The sequence below is a fragment of the Triticum aestivum genome, chromosome 2A, assembly GCF_018294505.1.
Source record: "Triticum aestivum cultivar Chinese Spring chromosome 2A, IWGSC CS RefSeq v2.1, whole genome shotgun sequence".
NCBI lineage: Eukaryota > Viridiplantae > Streptophyta > Magnoliopsida > Poales > Poaceae > Triticum > Triticum aestivum.
Genome location: NC_057797.1, coordinates 468,525,017 through 468,532,290, shown reverse-complemented (window position 1 = coordinate 468,532,290; position 7,274 = coordinate 468,525,017).

Here is a 7,274-nt window from a genome sequence, read left to right as displayed (position 1 = left end):
AAATTAGTATTACTAACTAGGCCTCTGCCATAATTATTGTGGCACACTATTAATTTAGTTATATTACTATAACTTTATAAAAGGCATTAAAGAAATTGTTTTGCCCTAAGCTTTGGTTATTTTAGGAAATTAAATATCATAAGAAATGTTGGTTTCTCCACCATTATTACTCATGAACTATTCGTCACATTTAGAACATTTTAGTTTTGATGTTTGAAAACTTTTGTTGTTTGTCTTTAATTAAAATTTTGAATTTGAATCGGTTTCGAACTAACTCGAGATTAGCAACTATAATCGAGGTGACATGGCATCATTAGCAGAGGTTCACTGTAGCTTAATTATCCGGGCGTCACAATTCTCCTCCACTACAAGAAATCTCGTCCCGAGATTTAAGAGGTAGAGCAAGGGGGAAAGGTTTGGTTACGATATTCAATGAATCTTCTCGGTCTTGGTTGCCCTTCTCGAAAAAGTTGAACCCTCTTGTTGATGTCTTCATTTCTCTGCTTTAGGTCATCATGATGAAGTCTTCATCCTTTCTTCGGGGGTCTCATCGTACTTATGAAAAATGATCAAGGTTATCTTCAGAGGAACTGACCTCTACAAGGTCACGTATCTGGTAGAGAACATCAGGGAGGGTGACGAGTAGTAACTCTCGAATTGAAACTTAAGAAATTATCGGGAGCAAATTAAGGAGGTGCAAAATACAAGTTTCAAGCGCTTAGGCAATCATTCGTTGCCTAAAACGAAGTGTGAAAGAGGGTTCAAAGCATGAGAATAAGTATTGCGTCTGATACCATAATAGATCACTAGGTAGGTGGCTCGTGAATTACATACGAAGTCAAGCGTGGGGAATAACTTTGACCATAGGTTGTACAGGAGAGTCAGGTTTCGATCCTATGGAACTGTGGGTTATGGGCCCACCATGTGGGATAAAAGTAGGAAGAGCGATGACATCTTGCACGATCATGTGAGCAAGGCATGTCAGAGGATAGTCTGTCGGTTATGTCCACAACAACATCGGTACCAAGGGCGAGGGACGAAGAGAACCAATTCTTGCTCGTTGAACGAGTCGGACCAATAGGCAAAGTTCTTATCCATCGATGGTTACCGGAATGTTTTCAACAATAGCAACAGGGTCACACTGAAAGAGTTGTAAACCGAGGTGTTTACCTAAGCAGGAGAATATTACTGCTTAGATCATATAGATCACAAGAAACGTTATCCCAACAATTGGAAAGAAAAATATGATTATCAGATTAGACAGGACAATGGAAAGGAAAATGTGTTAAAACACATATTTCAGGAGTATTTCCTTCCCAAGGACAAACAGAGCATGATATCCATGACAGGATATAACGTAGAAAACCATTTAGGTTAGGAGAGAGGAAGTTCAAGACATTACCCAAACAACAGTGTTTTGGATATTTGATAAAGAAAAGGTAGCATTGCTTCAACTGTTCTTATTGAAGATCGGAGTACCACAGACATGCTTCGAGATAGCATTGACGTGGTCTTCAAGCAAAGGTCAGACTTTGGATACACAAAGGATCCATCAGGAACAACTTGTAGAATAAGTCTTACAATTTCCTCATGGAAGAATGGATAACCTCGCTAATAAGGAAACTATATCAACAGGTCATCCGGCCAGGTATGCTGGGCATGCCATCACCTTACCAGGTCATAAAAGACCGGTGTTATAACTCTTTGAAAAATGTTCCAACCATCATAACTGACCGAGATTCAGCTCGGATAGGTGGTAGGATAACTCAGACTCACGATGCCTGAGAAGAAAGGTGCAACACAAATTGACGAGATGACATCGAAGATTCTCGGGAAATGAACTATTGAAGCGAGTTCCGAAACAAGAGTTCATCATTAGATCAACAAGAGGATGAGGTGACTGATGGACTCAGCGATAACTCATCGAGGTATTCAAAAGATGGATCTCCACAATTAGGTGGATAAGGAGATAACATTTGTCATATCAAATGATGTAATGAAGTATGCTTGAGGAAAACATACACAATTAAACATTGGTTGAAAGGTGCGCCCGAAATATGGGTTGGGTTGCACGACCAATGTCAAAATGGTGATTCAATAATCAATAGTCTAAGAATGAACGGCCGACCATTAACTTGAAAGCAATAGGGTTGCTAGAAGGTAAGAATCCAAACAACACCATTCACTTGTTGGAATCAACACGGGGACCAAGAAAGAATGGTGATGGTGAGAAGTATCACTTGTATTAAGAGTTCTCAAGAGGTAGTGAAATTTCCCACGACATCTTGTCATAAAAGGTGGTAATATTCCAAGGTAAAGAAGAACAATGTTGGATAGCAAGGCACTCAAGGTATAACACAAAACACAATCAAGTTTGTGTTGGAAGGAAGGCAATAAAGTGGCCGATGATAACACAAATCATCGAGGGCAAGGATGGTATTTCCCATCATGAATGCGATTGATATCATGGAAGAGCTCATAAGGTTGATGATGACACATTTGTCGAGAGGTTTCAAGAAGATGTAATCAACCAGCGACGACATCAAGTCAAAGGAATGATGAAGCGAAAGGTTATTGGAACCATGGGTACGACACAACTCGAAATCAAGTTTGTTGTTCAAGGCAAAATGATAGGATGAGGAAAATCGACGTAAGCGTAGCTCATTGTCAAAAATTGTGCTCCAGGAAGAAAGACCAGATAGCACAGTTAAAAAGTTGTACGATAATGATATAGCCGATCAGGCTAGGACTGACATGAAGGATTAATAAACTCATAAGCAACAAAGATTACTTAAAGTTATTGAACCGTAGTGCAGACTCGGTTCACATATCGGTGTTCTCGGTTAACGACAACCCAGAACCTAGGAAAATTGGAATCGGTGAGAAATAACTGTTGATGAAGAACCCATAAAAGTTATGCAGTTCCATGATATTTTCGAGATACCAGAGTGTAATACTCGATGGTAGATCAAAGTAAAGGTTGGACAGGTGCAAAGATCTGCAGAAGACAAGTACTTCAACTTGTCCGAAAATGGTATTTAAAAGGAGAACATGGTCGAAAACCTCGATCATAAATGATCGAACCACGGACACAGGATGAACTTATAACAAGGGGGTAACTATTTTTACGAGCAGTTTCTATGATAAGTTATACATCGTGTCCATGGGCATGAACGCAAGGTTCAAGGTCGACTCCCACTTCTTCAATGTATAACCTCCCATTCACTTCTCGCTTTGATAAATGCATTCGTGTTGAAAGTTTTACCTGGTGTAATACCAGATGAGTATGACTTGTGAAAACTTTCAAGTTCACACATATTAAGGAAGGCATAGGTTCAACCCATCGGGGCATCTTAGAATCATATACCAAATCTTCAGAAGTAATTAACTCAAGCTCGAAGGCAGAGCATGGTTGAGAAAGCAGAGGATACAATTTACCAAAGGCATTATGTATCAGAGGAAATGCTCACAAGGTTATTGAATATGAAGGGCGTTGTCAGATAAAACCCAACAAAGGATCTGGTGGTCCACAAGGGATCTGACGTGAGCATCGGCACTCAACTAGAGGAAGAAAAATGCAAGGAGGTTAGATTATAGAAACAACTGACTAACTCAATTTGTCAAATGCAAAGGAATTATGATTTCCAAATCAAGGGATCAGAAGCAATGCTCTGATTAGGGATGGATAAGTTGAATAGCCTTATGGTACAATCAACGACAATTGGATTGGTCGAGAACCAATTCCAGTTAAAAGAATGGCAGCTCAGCCGGAAAAGTAACTTATAAGGATCAAAGATGATTGCGTGTATTCGCAAACATATTGAGTCAACAGACTCAAAAATGATAATGACAAGGAATGTCAATAGGACTACGAGAGTTATGGGATTAACCATAATGCAAGCAAGCAAGAATTTCAAGAGCCAAAGGCTCCAAAGGATTTTCGGCAGATCGAATAGTATTTTGAAGACTTTTGTGAAACACATGAACAACTGGGGATGAGCGGATACTTGACAAGTGCGAGGATTTATTTGAAGGGGTATTCATGTGGCAAAGAACTGCTAGGCAGTAGGCACAAAGTATTCTCGGAATAATAGAGAAAACTTCGGGGTATCTTGTAATAACAAGATCAATGGTGGATGATCGTATGAATGGCAAGTGTAAGAAGTTATCCATAAAGATTTATCGGTGGTCGGGAATAGCAAAAGTGATGGGCACACAGTCTCGAGAGAATATCAAAGAGTATCTCTGAAATCTTCTGGTGCAGTCGGTGATCATCTGGACTGAAGGGCCTCTCTGGGAGAAAGTATTTTCGAGAACCTAAAGTTAGATTTTAGTAAAATTCATTTAACCCGAATAGAAGAGAGATCAGAGTCCCAGAGTATAGACGAGGAGTAAAAGATCCTAATACCACCCAATGGCGACGTGGGCCCGTAAGGAACACAACCAAGTTAGTAAAAGTTTTGCAATGACTAGACTCAACTTCGGCCAAGGAGTTGGAAAGGGGGATTCCTACAGGCAGTCGGCTCTGATACCAACTTGTGACGCCCCCAATTCAATCATACACTAATCATGCACGCAAATGTGTACGATCAAGATCAGGGACTCACGGGAAGATATCACAACACAACTCTGCAAATAAAAATAAGTCATACAAGCATCATAATACAAGCCAGGGGCCTCGAGGGCTCGAATACAAGTGCTCGATCATAGACGAGTCAGCGAAAGCAACAATATCTGAGTACAAACATAAGTTAAACAAGTTTGCCTTAAGAAGGCTAGCACAAACTGGGATACAGATCGAAAGAGGCGCAGGCCTCCTGCCTGGGATCCGCCTAAACTACTCCTGGGCGTCGTCAGCGGACTGCACATAGTAGTAGGCACCTCCGGTGTAGTAGGGGTCGTCGTCGACGGTGGCGTCTGGCTCCTGGACTCCAGCATCTGGTTGCGACAACCAGAAAGAAAGGAAAGGGGAAAAAAGTGGGCAGGAAGCAACCGTGAGTACTCATCCAAAGTACTCGCAAGCAAGGAACTACACTACATATGCATGGGTATATGTGTAAGGAGGCCATATCGGTGGACTGAACTGCAGAATGCCAGAATAAGAGGGGGATAGCTAGTCCTATCGAAGACTATGCTGCTGGCAGCCTTCGACTTGCAGCAAGTAGAAGAGAGTAGATTGAAGTCCTCCAAGTAGCATCTCTAAGTAGCATCTCCAAGTAGCATCTCCAGTAGCATCTCCAGTGGCATTGCATAGAATAATCCTACCCGGCGATCCTCCCCTCGTCGCCCTGTGGAAAAGCGATCACCGGGTTGTCTGTGGAACTTGGAAGGGTGTGTTTTATTAAGTATTTGGTTCTAGTTGTCATAAGGTCAAGGTACAACTCCAAGTCGTCCTGTTACCGAAGATCACGGCTATTCGAATAGATTAACTTCCCTGCAGGGGTGCACCAACTTACCCAACACGCTTGATCCTGTTTGGCCGGACACACTTTCCTGGGTCATGCCCGGCCTCGGAAGATCAACACGTCGCAGCCCCACCTAGGCTCAATAGAGAGGCCAGCACGCCGGTCTAAACCTAAGCGCACAGGGGTCTGGGCCCATCACCCATAGCACACCTTCACGTTGCGTACGCGGCCGAAAGCAGAACTAGCCCCCTTAATACAAGAGCAGGCTTACGTTCCAATCCAGCGCGCGCCACTCGGTCGCTGGCGTCACGAAGTGCTTCGGCTGATACCATGACGCCGAGTGCCCATATCTTTCCCACGTAGTTGGTTAGTGCGTATAGGCTCGTAGCCAACTCAGATCAAATACCAAGATCTCGTTAAGCGTGTTAAGTATCCGCGAACGCCAAACAGGGCCAGGCCCACGTATCTCCTAGGTGGTATCAACCTGCCCTGTCGCTCCGCCACAAAGATCCACACAGAGGGCCGTCGGGACAAAGGTCCTTTCAGCCCCCAATCCGTGAATCACTCGCGGGTACTCTTCGAGCTGAGCCGACTTTAGTCACCATCTGTATAGTATGTATGTATGTATCATATATACCCGTGATCACATCCCGAAGTGATCACAGCCCAGTAGTATAGCATGGCAGACGGACAAGAGTGTAGGGCCACTGATGGAACACTAGCATCCTATACTAAGCAGTAGGATAGCAGGTAAAGGTAACAACAGTAGTAGCAAGGACAGGCTATGCAGCAGTACAGGATTAACTGAAAGCAGTAACATGCTACACTACTCTAATGCAAGCAGTATAGAGAAGAGTAGGCGATATCTGGTGATCAAAGGGGGGGCTTGCCTGGTTGCTCAGACAAGGAGGGGTCGTCGGTGACGTAGTCGTACTCGGTGGCATCAGCGTCGCTCTCGTAGTCTACCGGAGATAAGAGGGGGAAGAAACAATGAATACAATGCAAACATAAACACGACGATGCGTGATGTGACAATGAGCGGTGCTAGGTGTGCCCTAATGTGGTATGAGGTGGTACCGGTTAAGGGGGGAAACATCCGGGAAAGTATTCCCGGTGTTTCGCGTTTTCGGGCAGAGGAGCCGGAGGGGGAAAGTTTCGAGTTCGATAGGTTAGGGGTGTGAGGCGGACGAACGGACTGCGTATCCGGATTTGTCCCGTTGTTCTGAGAAACTTTGATGTACAAAGTATTTTCATCTGAGCTACGGTTTATTTTATATTAATTTTAAAGGATTTAAATCATTTTTAGGATTAATTTAAACATTTTAATCCAACATTATCCAGAACAGGGTTTGCTGATGTCATCATGACGTCAGCATGACATCAGCAGTCAACAGAGGTGTTGACTGGGTCGCTGACGTGTGGGTCCCACTGGTCATTGACTGTTTAGCCTAACTAGTGTTTAACTAATCTAATTACGGTTTAATTAAACTAACAAGTTAACTACACAGGTTTAATTAACTTAATGAATCCATTAATTAATTAATTAATTAATTAATTAATTATTATTTATTTATTTTATTATATTTTTTTGTTTGTTTTGTTTGTTTTTTTCTTTTTGCAAACGTTCTGGGGGCGTGGGCCCCACATGTCTATGGCCCCAAGGGCCTTCGCAGGTGACCGGGCAGCGGGCGATGGGCGCCTGGGCATGGGCGAACCCGCATGGCGTCGGGGGAGCCCGCCCAGGAGGTTGAGGCCGCGGCAACGGGCGCCGGCTGTGGGTGCCGGACCCGGGCGGTGCGGGGCGGCACCGCGGGCAGAGGTCGAGCGGCGGAGGGCGCAACGGGGCGTTGAGACGAAGCAGGGACGGTC